The sequence below is a fragment of the Phyllobates terribilis genome, unplaced genomic scaffold (genome assembly GCF_046119375.1).
Source record: "Phyllobates terribilis strain yellow unplaced genomic scaffold, ASM4611937v1 Scaffold_1__5_contigs__length_1240528914, whole genome shotgun sequence".
NCBI lineage: Eukaryota > Metazoa > Chordata > Amphibia > Anura > Dendrobatidae > Phyllobates > Phyllobates terribilis.
The window spans coordinates 455,192,160-455,207,576 of NW_027362761.1; positions in this window are offsets into that span (position 1 = coordinate 455,192,160).

A 15,417-nucleotide genomic window follows, 5' to 3' on the forward strand; every position below is an offset into this window, starting at 1 on the left:
ACACCTGCCAAACTAATTAACACAGGTGTCTGCAATTGCTTACAGTGATATAAAGAGCCCTGACACACATCACCATCAATGAGTTTAACTGACAAACAAACAAATTCTTCCCTTATCACTCCTAAACACTTTTTGCATAATAATTTGGAACACAGTGTACATGTGCACAAAACACCAGTGGTTCACGTAGTGAATCTTACAGTTCTATCTTGCCAACCGTGGTCTGTATGGAGTTGTTCAATAAAGGGCCCAAAATTAAGATAACATAGATGGGAGAGGTCTCTATGAATAGGAATTCCTAAATATTTGATACCCTGTGAGGGCCAGGCAAAGGGAACGTTGGACTGCATGGAATCCTGTATGGATTTGGGGAGGGAGACATCGAGGGCCTCAGACTTCGCTGCATTGATTTTAAAATTTGACCATGTAACAAAGTGATCTATTTCAGCCATAACAGCAGGGATGGATATATGTGATTGAGTGATATATACTAGGACATCATCAGCAAATAGAGAGCACTTGTACTCGGTGCCTCCCACCTCAATCCACCTAATATTGGGGTTATGGCGAATTGATGAGAGCAGGTGCTCTGTCACTAGGATGTATAAGAGAGGGGACAGAGGACATCCTTGCCTTGTCCCATTGGTGATTATGAAAGGTGATGAAAATGTTCTGACGCGCCCCCTGGGCCTTGGGACACCCGGAGCCGGACCCTTTTTGGTGGATGCTGGTGGTTGTAGTCTCCGTGGCGGCGACCCGGTTCCGTGGCTCAGGGCAGTCAAACCAGTGGCGGAACTATTTATGTGGTTTTGATGTTAAAATGTCCGACTACGCCACCCGTGGATTGCGGTCAGAGTGAACCGCCGCTGCAGGGCAGACCGCTGAGGCTGGTGTTGTGGGTGCAGCAGAGCGTAGCATAACTCCCCATGGGAGGAGTATAGCCTCAGGGCAGTGTATGCGGAGGATGGGGGTGATGGTGCAGGGCAGCAGCAGTAACGACACGGAGTCAGTGATGCAGTCCAGGGCCTTTACTCACAGTTCTTATTATCCAGACCATGTCTGCAGGTAACGGCTGCCCACGTCGTACTGTGCTCACCAGGTGAGGGGCTCAGACAACTCCCAGATAACTTTGGAGCGCTTCACAGGACCCCCTTTGTGTGTCCTTTGTCTGGCCTTTCTTACCAACCCTTCTGTCCGGCTGCCTCGGGCCTCCTCTTGGTAAACTTGGCGCCAGTTTCCCTGACCCTATGTGGTGCCTTCCTAGCGGGTGTAGCGAGGGGCTGCGCCACATAAAATGTCACAGCCTCCGGTTTCTAGCTGAGGGTCGTTTCCCGCCTCCACTAGTTTCGGGGACCGGTCTCCCCCTTTGGCCTGACCCCTCCACGCAGGTGGATTCGGGCGTGCGGTGGCGACTCGCCCGTCCGCACCCCTGGGATCCCTTTGTTCCTCATTCCTGGAGCCTTCTCCGCTCCTCTTCCTTCTTTCTCCCTCTTCCAGGCCTGGGCCTCTGTTACTAGGCCCACCTTCGGAGCAGAGCTCATGCAGAGCCCCTGCTCCCTGTCACTTCTGCTCAGACTTCCCTGCACTGAACTAAGATGGTGCCCACCTTTTATACTCCCTACTCAATGCACCCAGGAACTGCTTCCTCCCTGCTCCTGCACTACAGGGTTCCCCTTCCTCAGTGTTCCCTCCCCCCACTCCAGCCAGGGACAGGGACTGTCGTGCCCATCTCAGGGGCATATTGGTCACCCTGCCCCACGGCAATGTGGTGTAATGCATGCAGGTGTCGGGTCCTGATCCACACTCCATCCTTACCTGAGAGTGAGATATCACACCTCTGGGTGAGGTGCAATACCTCTGTAGCAACCGAGCCCTCAGGGTGCTACAGTTCCATTTATCTTCAGCCTAGGTGACGTATTGCAATACAGGGCCGTGATTTTGGCAATAAAAGGGTCCCCTAGACCCCTACCCCAAACTTTTTAAGAGAATAATATATGGCGTGCCAGGAGACTCTATGGAATGCTTTCTCAGCATCCAAGGAGAGTATCTAATTACAAATTTTTAACTGCATCTAGCCCAGGAAATACTTTGTGCCTAGTAGCAGTGTATGCTAGTCAGCGGATTATCCCGGCTGTTAAGCAAGCTACACCACCTGTAGTTTGGACACTTAATTTTTTCAAAGGAAATGCTTCGGGATCACGGGATACTCAGTGAAGAGCATCAGGAGGCACCCCAAGGCATAGGGGCTGGGACTGGCAGTAGGATGCCTTGTGGTGGACAGCCGAGCTCGATCCTTATAAAAGCTTTTTAACTGCAGCAGCTTTAGTGGACGCTACTGGAGCTGGAATTACGCGGCTGCTGGCATGAGACTTGCCCTTCAATAGATCCTTGTAAATGGATTTAAAGTGTATTCATTCAAATTAGAGAGACAATTTAAATTAAAAAGCTTAGAGCTGCCTCCACCACAGGGGGGCTCGCTCTACCCACCAGCGGACAGGCACCAGTATTGGGAGAGGTGGGCTGGCCATCAGAGTTCACCGCGGCTCTGGCACAAACCCGGCGACACGCAGGTGGCACGGCCAGGAGCTGACTGGCCGTGTCGGCTTCTCACTTTTTGGATTTTAGAAGGGCATGATATGCCTATATCTGTGTCTCCCCCTCCTTTTACTCCTCCACCTCTTTTCTTTTCGCATGAATATATGTACTTGTCACTTTTCCATGTGTTAGTTATGTCTTCTGAGCAGTTTGTCAGCTTTTGGACACCTTTGAAGGTGTTTTCTATGTGTTTCTATGTGTTTTTGTTTGCCTGCCATTGGTTTTAACGGTGTTCGAAGGTGTTCGACGAACAGTTCAGCGAACACACGGGTGTTCGACGAACCGAACCGAACTCGAACACTACAGGGGTGGCTCAACACTAGTTCGGATAACAAGTCCGGTCTTATGTATCTTGCCAAACACGTGGATCGCCATCTCCCTATCCTCTGAACTTCCGTTTCTGACAGTCCTGCTCTTGCTGCTTCTGTGGCCGCGCCTATGCGGAATGAGTGTGTCCAGTGTTTTTTGTTATGAAGCGTATATTTTTGTTAGCCAGGCGCGCGCCCCATATTTCTATTGCTACCACTATTGGGAAGAAAAATTTTTTTCCGGGCTAGATGCAGCTAAAAATTATTATTCATTTCAAAGCTGGTGGAGCTTGGTATAGATGGCCTAAAACAATGAGTACCACACACTACTACTATGCCCAAAATTATTTTCCAGGCAAGATGCAGCTAAAAATTATTATTCATTTCAAAACTGGTGGAGCTTGGTATAGATGGCCTAATACAATGAGTACCACACACTGCTACTATGCCCAAAATTATTTTCTAGGCAAGATGCAGCTAAAAATTATTAGTAATTTGAAAGCTGGTGGAGGTTAGTATAGATGGCCTATTAGAATGAGTACCACACACTGCTAATATACCCAAAATTATTTTACAGGCAAGATGCAGCTAAAAATTATTATTAATTTCAAAGCTGGTGGAGCTTGGAATAGATGGCCTAATACAATGAGTACCACACACTGCTACTATGCCCAAAATTATTTTCCAGGCAAGATGCAGCTAAAAATTATTAGTAATTTGAAATCTGGTGGAGCTTAGTATAGATGGCCTAATAGAATGAGTACCACACACTGCTAATATGCCCAAAATTATTTTACAGGAAAGATGCAGCTAAAAATTATTATTTATTTGAAAGCTGGTGGAGCTTAGTCTAGATGGCCTAATAGAATGAGTACCACACACTGCTAATATGCCCAAAATTATTTACAGGCAAGATGCAGCTAAAAATTATTATTAATTTCAAAGCTGGTGGAGCTTGGTATAGATGGCCTAATACAATGAGTACCACACACTGCTACTATGCCCAAAATTATTTTTCAGGCAAGATGCAGCTAAAAATTATTATTAATTTCAAAACTGGTGGAGCTTGGTATAGATGGCCTAATACAGTGAGTACCACACACTGCTACTATGCCCAAAATTATTTTCCAGGCAAGATGCAGCTAAAAATTATTAGTAATTTGAAAGCTGGTGGAGCTTAGTATAGATGGCCTAATAAAATGAGTACCACACACTGCTAATATGCCCAAAATTATTTTCCAGGCAAGATACAGCTAAAAATTATTATTAATTTCAAAGCTGGTGGAGCTTGGTATAGATGGCCTAATACAATGAGTGCCACACACTGCTACTATGCCCCAAATTATTTTCCAGGCAAGATGCAGCTAAAAATTATTATTAATTTGAAAGCTGGTGGAGCTTAGTATAGATGGCCTAATAGAATGAGTACCACACCCTGCTAATATGCCCAAAATTATTTTACAGGCAAGATGCAGCTAAAAATTATTATTAGTTTCAAAGCTGGTGGAGCTTGGTATAGATGGCCTAATGCAATGAGTACCACACACTACTACTATGCCCAAAATATTTTCCGAGCTAGATGCAGATAAAAATTATTTGTAATTTGCAAGCTGGAGGATCTTAGTATAGATGGACTAAGAATAAGTTCCACACACTGCTACAAGCCCAAAATTATTTTCCGAGCTAGATGCAGATAAAAGTTATTACTAATTTGCAGGCTGGTGGAGCTTAGTATAGATGGCCTAATAGAATGATGCTACGCCCAAAAGGTTTTACTTGGCTAGGTGCAGTAAAAAAAATTGTATTCTATACACAGGAGGTGTAGCTTGAAACACAGATACGCTACTCCACTGACTAACACACACTGCAAGAGGCCAAAAAGGATTTGCTTAGCTAGATTTAGACAAAAGCTGTAAAAAACACTTGCACAGCACTGGCACAGACCTGCCTGACAAAAAGTCCTAGGAAATGCTGTAAAATAGTCCTCAAAAGGACTGCAATTACAATTAGTCCCTACTCCCAACCTATCTATTTCAGAGCACAGACCTGCCTGCTAAAAGTCGCAGGAAATGCTGTAACCTAGTCCTCAAAAGGACTGCAATCACAACTATTCCCTACTCCCAAGCTATCTGTATATTTCCGAGAAAATTGGCTTGAAATTAACACTGAAAGTATAGCGCACAGAGCAACAGCGGTGCAGTCTAACACGCAGCTGCAGCAGTGAGAAAATGGTGGCGACGGGAAAAATGGCTGGGTCTTATAGGGCAAGGACATGTGACATACACTGCCAATGACACATGCCCTTGCTTGTGTGAAAAAAAGCAGTTCGCTCCGTGTGTGCGCTGCTGATAGGCTGACAGATTGCACCTCCCCACTGTAAATGCGGGAAAGAGAAAAAAAAATGGAGAGCTTCATTATTTCTGCAGAGATCCATCCCCTGCCCCTCCCCCCACCCCGCTGTACACTCAAACTGTGTATTAACATTGATTATCAGCATTACTGTGAAAAAATCCAGTTATGATTTTGGTGCACGAACAGTTATCGAACATAACCTCGAACAGCCGGATATTTTTCAAATCGTTCGTGTTCGCCGAACGGCTCGAACACCGCTCAAAACAGCTCGAATTTGAGATTGGCGAACAGTTCGAGTCGAACACCGCTCATCTCTACTCAGGACCCTAACACCCACATGCACTACATCACATTTCCGGGGGGGCAGGTCGACAATGCTCCCAACAATGAGCACAACTGCCCCTGTCACTGGCTGGAGTGGGGGGAGGGAACACCTAGAAAGGGGGAACCCGGTAGTGTGTGGGTGGGGAGAATAGATCCAGGGTGCACTGGAAGGAGGAGTATATAAGGTGGGCACCATCTTGGAGTGAGGGAGAAGAGAGAGAAGAAGACTGGGAGCAGGGGCTCTGTACGGGCTCTGCTCCGCAGGGAGGCCAAGTCTCAAGGCCTGAGCCTAGAGAAGAGAATAGCTGCTGAGTTCAGTCAGAGAGGAGAGGAACGGAGGAGATTCCAGGAGTGGAGTGAAGGGACCCCAGGGGTGCGGACCGGCCAGTCGCCACCGTACGCCCGCCGCTACCAGAGTAGGGGGGTCAGGCCAAGAAAGGGAACCGGATCCCACATCTAGTGGAGGAGAGCAACTACCCTCAGCTAGTAACCGGAGGCCGTGGCATTGCACGTGTTATGGCCCCTCACTACACCCATTAGGAAGGCACCATATAGGGCCCAGGGAAACGGAACATACATTTGCCCCCCAAGGCCCGAGGCAGCTGGACAGAAACGTGGTCAATTGTGGGGTACGATGGGCCAGAGAAAGGACACACGAAGGGGGTCCTAAAAAGCATTCCAAAGGTACCTGGGAGTTGGCCGAGCCCCTCACCTGGTGAGCACAGTACGACGTGGGCAGCCATTACCTGCAGAAGTGGCTTGGAGTGTAAAACTGTGAGTAAAGACCCTGTACTGCATCACTGGACTCTGAGTCATTACTGTTGCTCCCGCGCACCATCACCCCCACCATCTGCACTCACTGCCCTGAGGCTATACTCCTCCCATGGGGAGTTATACTACCCTCTGCTGCGCACACAACATCAGCCTCAGCGGTCTGCCCCGGAGCAGCGGTTCTCAGTGACCGCAATCCACGGGTGGCGTAGTCGGACATTTAAACATTAAAAAAACAAATAAACAGATCCGCCACTGGTTTGACCACCCTGAGCCACGGGACTGGGTCGCCGCCACGGAGACTACAAACCCCCAGCATTACACAGAGACCCGGCTCCGGGTATTCCCCCACACACGGCCCAGGGGGCGCGTCACAAATAACCCCCAATAAGTCAAATACTAAATACAGGGACCTGCATTATAGAGACCGTATGCCATCATGTGCACTACCAAACAGTCCAGTACCCCTACGCACGTTTCGGCACCGTGCCTTCGTCAAACCCCGGTGCATTTCTAATAATAATATTCCTGGCTTCAATCATACAACTAGGATTTGATTCATGCTGCCCACGGTTCAGGCAGTCAGTGCCGGATAACCAATTAGGCATAGTAGGAACCTGCCTATGGACTCTGCATCCTTTGGAGACCGTGTGCAATAGATGAAAAATAATATACAGTAGATTTGATACTGAAAGAAATTTACAATCAGCGCACCAGCCCAGCCGGCTGACATTAGAAGACAACTGGAGCAATGAAGCTCCAATGTGAACAGTACATTAAGCAGCAGGGAAATTATGTTTTAGCAGCTGTTTTCGGGTATATTCTTCAATTCCCGAGTAGTAGAGGAGGGGCATCTATGCGATCAGGTGTGGTAACTGTATGATTGGCCAGAATGGGGAGTGGGAGTGGAGAAGAGGTAAGTGGCCGCGAGTTCTCTCTGACTCTAGATCATAATAGAACATTAATGAGCAGAAGCTTCGGAAGCACAGAATATATACGCCTACACCTGAGGTTGATGTTAGTTAAATATCTTTTCTGCATTATAGTGAAGCTTTATTAACTTATTGTTTGTTATTTTTAATAATTTGTGTATTAAAATTGTTGTTAGTAAGTTTAAAAATATATTAGGAAATAATTTTCTAGAGGACCCCCAAAATTTTAACCAACTAGGACCTCCTGGGGTTTAACCCGGCATTGTGGGCAGCATGAATCACATGACAGTTTCCCTTTAACAGGCCTTCCAATATTATTATTATTTATTTATATAACACAATTGATTCCATGGTGCTGTACATGAGAAGGAGTCACATACAATATACAGATATCACTTACAGTAAACAAACTAACAGTGATAGAGTGGTACAGAGGGAAGAGGACCCTGCCCTTGCGGGCTTACATTCTACATATAATAATAAGAATTTTTATTTTTATAGCAACAACATATTCCGGAGCACTTTACAATTTTAGGGGGGGCTTGAACAGACAAAAAGACATTACCAAATAAGCATAACTCAGATATTAAAAGGAGTGAGGACCCTGCTCGCAAGCTTACAGTCTATGAGGAAATTAGGATAAGAAGCCAAACCAAACACACCCATTGCAGAGTTTTGGGTTGTTAGCCCCTCATCAAGAGGCCTCTGATTGAGGTTCTAAGTGGGAATATACTTATAGAATCAATTTAATTGACAAATACCAGCCATGACAAATACATTTTTTTCAGCAGATGTCTCCTGGGCCAAGGTAGGATTCAACACTTATTAAAACAGCATTAAACTGAAGGGAGGAGTGCTCAGCTTATTATGGAGGTAATCACTTACCTTCAAATGTATGATACAACCCTTTGCCCGTCACCCCCCCAAAAAATAAAAACAAATCTGACTAGCACCTCCTAACAGAATGATGCAAATTTGAACAGTGCAAGCTGCCTTGACTGATTTTTTTGGGAGACTAGTTGGTGGTCTATAATGGCTAAACTTGGTAGAGCATTCAGAACTGTAGGTTTTTACTACCCAAGCAGTAGTAAGTAGTATCTTACATGTTTAGTTTTTATACTTTTTAGAACTAGTGTTTATTTAGCAGAAAATGAACATTTATGGAATATTTACACTGCAAATGAACAATTGCTATGTAAGTCTATTCTATCTATGTTTTAGGAATCCAAACAATACATAGTGCAAACTATCCAATCCAAAAGTATAACTTAGATTTCATCTACTCCTTTAGGGATGGAGATGAATTCTTGTTATTTCGCTATTAGATCTATTCTCTATTTTTAATTGATCACATACAAATATATACACATTTTGAAGATTAGTCAAATACAATGAATCCATATTTTTATGATAGCAGAGTATAGGACTGGACATGTACAAATTAATTTTTTTATCTCTTCAAACCAAAGACCTGACATTTTACTTACTCCCTTAAAGTAACATAGTACTGCCCATATCCTCGGTCTTTCTTACCATGGTTTTACTGACAAAAATATGGTTCTACCCAAATAATCACAAAGTTATATATCCCTCAGCACTGCTTTCTTTGCTGCCAGAACATCATTAAAAAGATGATAAGGCCATACAGATCAGAGACAAAATGTCATCACAGGTTGTCGAAACCTTGGCCTTAGTTCTTGTAACAGTACAATCTACAAGGTGTTTTTTTTCCAGCTTTATGCTGGAACCGAAAAAAGTTATACACAAAGAAATAAAATGCTTCTTTTCAAGCCAGCCTACAGCAGTTTCAATGCCACTATGTAGTGTTATATAATAATGTCCGGAAAATTGTGCCCATTAAAGATTCCTAATATGCAGCATTTTCTTGTCTTTTTAACTACCTCTACTCTGCTCACATCTCCAAGCATTCTTTCTTTTCTTTTCGAATGGTCAAAGTATAAAATCTGTCAACAGAAACTTATTTTAGTAAGGATGCCCCTGTTTGAGATTGATTTGCTGATTTAGTCAAGTATAGTAAAATATATAAGCTTAAATTCATGTTAAAAGAGTATTCACTAGTGAGGAATTGATCTTTTGATAATCTAATTTGCTATCTTCATCAATTTTTTCCCTAAAATTTGATTTGCCATGAATAAATTAGCTGTAAATCGCAATATTGCAAAGCTTCAAGTGTTCAGAAAATATGTGTGTCTATAGTGCTCGAAGATCTCCTAAGATTGTAATGAAATCCTTTTGAGCTCTTTAATGCAAACATAGCCTTATTAATGTCCAAGTGACCTCAACCTATCTGGCTAGGGAAAACCGGATGGTAACCAGTGGTAATCAACAGTGGTATTCTGGTGATATGTAGGGATCTAATTTTTTTTTACAAGACACACACTTTGAGGAAGATAGTTTGTTTTTACATTTCTGGATTGTAGAGATTTTTCTTTGGTCTTTAAAAAGAATAAAAAATATTTATGGCTTTCCCATCTCATAAGCCAAGAAGCAAAACTAGGTCAGAGGTGTTTTAAACTGCCCTCCTTCTTTGCAGTGGGTGACAAATAATGCAGGTCAATTATGCAAATCACACCCTGATCAAACTCGGATGTCATCTGAGTGCAGTCTGATGTTCTTCTCAGACTCATTGACTTGCATTGCCCAGTGTGATCCAAATATCGCATCAAATTTGATCATGCAGCGATTTTTCTCTCTGACCAGACTGGTCCGAGGAAAATATCTGACATGTGCACGGCCCCATAGAATAACATTGGTCCGCGTGGGCTCTGATAATTTGCAGAATCGCACTCGGACTGAAAATACGGTCATGCGCACAAGCCCCGACACAGATCAATCAATTCACAGTCACACTGATTATGCAGGTACAGCATTTCTCTATCACTTGAATCTTTACATTATTGTTCACAGGCTGAGACTACCGCTCCCATTTTCAGCCTTTAAAGAGGTTGTTCGGTACTTTATATTGATAACTTATCCTTAAGATAGATCATCAATAGCTGATTGGTAAGGGTGCACAACCCTGCACCCCCGAAGATTAGCTATTCTCGATGAGCTGTTCTGGATGTGCTCAGTTGCACAACACAGCTCTGTTAACTGTATAGTGGCTGCGGCCTAGTATTGCACATCCATGTCTTTTCATTTGAATAGAGGTGGATCTGCAGTACTCTGCTGCAGCTATGCTATGGTTGATAGAGCTGTGTAGTTCCGTTTTGCATCTGAATACTTCCGGTCACTGACACTGAGAATAGCTGATCGGCGAGGGTGTCGGGAATCGCACCTTCACCCATCTGATATTAATGACCTATCCAAAGAATAAACCATCAACAAAAAGTACCAGACACTCAGACAGCCCCTTTAATGTTATACAACTGTTTTTTCACCAGTATCAATCATTCAGGTGTTTAGATTTTTTTTTAATTAATCCATCACAAGAAATCTTTTTCCCATGTCAAGATAGCAGCTTACAAATAGAGCAATAACATTTCTTATAATTCCTTATATATATATATATATATATATATATATATATATGTATATATATATAATTATATATATATATATATATATATATATATATATATATATATACGAGGGTCAGTCAATAAGTGATGCCTCCTATTTTTTTTCTCCTTAAATAGGGTAGTTATGTTAAATATTCAAATTTGGCACAATTCCTCAAACCTTCTTCTCCAATCCACAGCAATTGCAACTTCCTGCACCAACAGGGGGCAGGACTGTATCCGTTTGCAAAATGGCTGACATCGATGTTCGTATTAGACAACGTTCTGTGATTGAATTCTTGCATGCAGAAGGTGAAACGCCCATTCGAATTCATGAGAGACTGAAAAATGTGTACGGTGATGCAACAGTGGATGTCAGTACTGTTAGACGATGGGTTCGTTGCTGTAACACAGCTGAAGGGCCATCACCGTTGGCTGACAAAATGCGGAGTGGCAGGCCAGTAACCGCAGTGACTCCAAGCAATATTCAGCGAGTCGATGACATCATTCGTGGTGACCGCCAGGTGACTGCAGATGAATTGTGTGGCATTATCTGCCTCAGTAAAGGCAGTGTGATGAAAATTGTTGGACAACTGGGATACAGAAAAGTTTGTGCACGGTGGGTCCCAAGAATGCTTTTTACCATGCAGGAATACATGCCCTTGTTAACCCCTTAAGCCCCGAGGGTGGTTTGCACATTAATGACCAGGCCAATTTTTACAATTCTGACCACTGTCACTTTATGAGGTAATTACTCTGGAACTCTTCAACGGATCCCCCTGATTCTGAGATTGTTTTTTCGTGACATATTGTACTTCATGATTGTGGTAAAATTTCTTCGATATCACTTGCGTTTATTTGTGAAAAAAACGGAAATTTGGCGAAAATTTTGAAAATTTAGCAATTTTCAAAATTTGAATTTTTATGCCCTTAAATCAGAGAGATATGTCACACAAAAGAGTTAATAAATAACATTTCCCACATGTCTACTTTACATCAGCACAATTTTGGAACCAAAATTTTTGTTAGGGAGCTATAAGGGTTAAAAGTTGACAAGCGATTTCTCACTATGCATCTAGATAGGTGCCTTGGGGGGTCTAGTTTCCAAAATAGGGTCACTTGTGGGGGAGCTCCATGTTGCATTTGAAGAGTCCCTGTGTGCCCAAACATTGGAGCTCCCCCACAAGTGACCCCATTTTGGAAACTAGACCCCCCAAGGCACCTATCTAGATGCATAGCGAGCACTTGGAACCCCAGGTGCTTCAAAAATTGATTCAGAAAAATGAAAAAGTGAAAAAAAAAACACTTTTTCATTTTTATGAATCAATTTGTGAAGCACCTGGGGGTTCCAAGTGCTCACTATGCATCTAGATAGGTGCCTTGGGGGGTCTAGTTTCCAAAATGGGGTCACTTGTGGGAGAGCTCCAATGTTTGGGCATGCAGGGGCTCTCCAAACGCAACATGGCATCCGCTAACAATTTGAGACGATTTTCCATTCAATTTGTTAGCGGACACCATGTCGCGTTTGGAGAGCCCGTGATGTGCCTAAACAGTGGAGCTCCCCCACAAGTGACCCCATTTTGGAAACTATACCCCCCAAGGATTTTATTAAGGTGTATAGTGAACATTTTGAACCCAGAGGTACGACACAGAATTTGTTTACATTAGGTCATCATATTGAATAAGTTGTCCTTACTCTTGAGCGCAAGTGCTCGCTACTTTAGTTTGCATCGGGGTACTCAGGTATGCACCATGTACAGCGTGTGCTCGAGTGACATGCTCGAGTCCCTTCTCCGCATGTTTCACGGTTATTAGACACCCAAAAAAAAACATGCGGGGATCGCTCGTGCATGGCAGGCAATCCCCGTAAAGTTCTTTTTGGCCGCGAAGCATATGGGGCAGAGACTCGAGCATGTCACTCAAATACCCACGATACTCAATGCATACCAGAGCACCCGATGCAAACTCAAGTAGCGAGCACTTGCGCTCAACACTAGTCGCCATATCGTCATCTTTTTTTCTTACTTTTGAAAAAAATCCCAACCCCATCACAACCCTAACCCCAACCCTAACCCCAACCGCAGCCCTAACCCTAGCACAACCCTAACTGTAGCACAACCCTAACCCTAGCACAACCCTAACCCTAGCACAACCCTAGCCCTAGCACAACCCTAGCCCCAAACCCAGCCTTAACCCTAGCCCAATCCTAACCCAAGAGTTTATTTTTGACGCCGTTCCTTGTGCGGTATAAGTGATTAGACGACTTTATTCTTCGGGTCGGTGTGATTACAGCAATACCAGAATCATATGGGGTTTTTATGACTGACAGCTGTCACACACTAAAAGACGCATTTTTTGTAAAATCTAGTTTTTACATCGCCATATTTTGAGAGCTATAATTTTTCCAGATTTTGGCAGACAGCCATGTGATGGCTCGTTTTTTGCGGGATGACTTGACGTTGTTATTGGTGCCATTTTCAGGCACGTGACATTTTTTGATCGCTTTCTATTCCGATTTTTGGGAGGCAGAATAAACAAAAACCAACAATTCAGGAATTGTTTTTTTTGTTTTTTTTTATTCTGTTCCGCGTGTGGTAAAATTGATAAGGTAGCTTTATTCTTCGGGTCAGTACGTTTACAGTGGTACCACATTTATATCGTTTTTCTTTGTTTTGCACTTTTACATAATAAAAGCAATTTTATAGAAAAAAATATTTTTTAGCATCTCTTTATTCTGAGAGCTATAACTTTTTTATTTTTCGGATGATGGAGCTGTATGGCAGCTTGTTTTTTGCGGGACGAGATGACGTTTTCAGCTGTACCATTTTTATTTACATTTGTCTTTTTGATCGCGTGTTATTCCATTTTTTGTTTGGCGGTATGGTGATAAAGCATGTTTTTTGCTTCGTTTTTTTTTTTACCGTGTTCACTGAAGGGGTTAATTAGTGGGACAGTTTTATAGGTCAGGTTGTTCCGGACGCGGCGATACCAAATATGTGTACTTTTATTGTTTTTTATTTTTTTTTATAATAATATTTATTGATGGGTACATTATATTTTTATTTTTGGTGGATTATTATTATTTTTTTTTTATATATTTTTGCAATTTTTATTTTTATTTTTTTTTTCACTTTCTGGAAGCTTATATAGTTTATTACTTTGTCCCACTCTGGGACTTTCACTTTTTTTTCTCTGATCGCCTGCATGGCACAGGAATGCAGCACCATCCCTGTGCCATGCAGGCTGTCAGCGCCGGACAGGGAGAAGATCGTTTGGAGATGCACTGCGCATGTCCAAACAATCTTCCTGCTGTCTGGTGACCCGGATGTTGTCATGACGACATCAGGTCGTCATGGCAACACCCGGGAAGCCTTTGCAGACAGCGCTGGAAGCCGGAAGAGGAGGCGAGTATCTGCGATCACCTCCCCTTGCCCCCGCAATGCTGCGATCGACTTTGATCGCAGCATCGCGGGGGTTAATGTGCTGGGAGCGGTGCAGGACCGCTCCCTGCACATAGTATCGGGTGTCAGCTGTGACAATCAGCTGACACCCGGCGGCGATCGCGCCCGCAGAGCCTGTGTGCACGCGCGATCGCCATGACGTACTAATACGGGTCTGGCTCTTAAGTCCCAGGGCTCAGACGCGTATTAGTACGTCAGATGTTGTTAAGGGGTTAAACGGTGGACCAAGACTGTGGAAATGGATGGAGATTATATTGAAAAGTGACAAATTAATCGTTAATGTTGCGGTCTTCAACCTATGCAATTGCATTTGAATTTCTTGCCAACTAAAAGGAGAAAAAAAAATAGGAGGCATTACTTATTGACTGACCCTCGTATATAAATATTGTATGTGATATAGAATAGAATGAATATATACAGTATACAAATAAAATACATTTAAATCCAATAACAATCTACTGCTATTGTATGATCCTGAATAAGACATCAATTTGGGACTTAGCCACAGGCATGCTGTAGTCCAAAATGTTTTAAAAATGTATGTTACACAAGGATACATTTAACTCAAAATGTAAAACAAAAATTAGGTATTGTTATGTCAGCATTTCAATTATACATAGAAGTACTAGAAGCAAAACTACATAATTTAATAAACAAGTAGATAGCTATACAGTTATCCGATCACCAAGTTTGTGTTCTTGACAATGTATCCATTGTAGCTTTCCACTAGAAATTCTTTGAGCGAAAGTATAGGAAAAATGTTGTTATTTAAAAGGAACCTGTCACCCCAAAAAACACTACATTGTGGTAATCTGCTGGTAAGTAGTGTTTAAATCATGTCAGGCAGGCTTACTGGAAGCACAACTAAGGCTATGTGCCCACGATGCAGAAATGCTCTGGATTTTTTCCTGAGCATTTCTGCATCTCCCTTGCAGAAAAAACGCATGCAGATTGTACATGCGGATTGTACATGCGTTTTCCTGCCAGGGACATGCGGATGTGAAGCGTTCTTCACATGCATTTCCGCATGCGGGTTGTCAAGAGCTTTCCAAGCGATTTTAGCATCACTTGAAAAGTGCTTGACAACTTGGTCACACTATATAAATCCATGCAAACGGCATGGATTTATATAGTGTGACCTTAAAGAATGGTA